The sequence below is a fragment of the Mizuhopecten yessoensis genome, unplaced genomic scaffold, assembly GCF_002113885.1.
Source record: "Mizuhopecten yessoensis strain PY_sf001 unplaced genomic scaffold, ASM211388v2 scaffold705877, whole genome shotgun sequence".
NCBI classification, from domain to species: domain Eukaryota; kingdom Metazoa; phylum Mollusca; class Bivalvia; order Pectinida; family Pectinidae; genus Mizuhopecten; species Mizuhopecten yessoensis.
Window position 1 is genome coordinate 1 of NW_018474852.1, and position 923 is coordinate 923.

Genomic DNA, 923 nt, shown 5'->3' on the forward strand with positions numbered 1-923 from the left:
GTAAATAAGTACATTTTTGTCCCAAACGGTATTAAATAAGATGTCTGAAGTTATTACTCTTCGTGCTACCCTTGATGGTCACTCCGGATGGGTTACTGCTGTCTCTACCTCTCAAGTTCAACAAGACACTTTCCTTACTGCCTCTCGTGATAAGACTATCATTGTCTGGCAATTAACTGGTGACGAAAGATACGCTGTTGCCAAGAGATCTCTTCACGGTCACAACCACTTTGTCCAAGATGTTGTTATCTCTACTGATGGTGAATTCGCTATCTCTGCTTCTTGGGATAAGACTCTCCGTCTCTGGAACTTAAACGACGGAACTACCTCCAAGAGATTCATTGGTCACAAGGGTGATGTTCTTTCTGTTTCCTTCTCTGCCGATAACCGTCAAATTGTTTCTGGTTCTCGTGATAAGAGCATCATTCTCTGGAACACTTTAGGTGAAAGCAAGTTCGTTTTCGATGAAAGCCAAAACGGTCACAAGGAATGGGTTAGCTGTGTCAGATTCTCTCCAAACATTGAAAACCAAGTTATTGTTTCCTGTGGTTGGGATAAGGTTGTTAAGATCTGGGATATCAACGACTGTAAGTTAAAGATCGATAACTTAGGTCACACTGGTTACATTAACACCATCAGTATTTCCCCAGATGGTTCTCTCTGTGCTTCTGGTGGTAAGGATGGTATCACTATGCTTTGGGACTTAAATGAAAACAAGCACTTATACACTTTAGAAGCTGGTGATGTTATCAACGCTCTCTGCTTCTCTCCAAACAGATACTGGCTCTGTGGTGCTACTGCTAGCACTATTAAGATCTGGGATCTTGAAAACAAGAGTGTTGTTATTGAACTCAAGCCAGAATTCGCTGAATCTAAGAAGGGTCAAACTCCACAATGTATTTCTCTTGCTTGGTCTGCTGACG

The 923-nt window shown here is 41.8% G+C and overlaps 1 pseudogene; it reads left to right on the top strand.

Moving 5' to 3' along the window:
* The first annotated feature begins 40 nt into the window (after positions 1 to 40).
* On the top strand, positions 41 to 916 carry LOC110440747 (annotated as a pseudogene).
* The last annotated feature ends 7 nt before the right edge of the window (positions 917 to 923 follow it).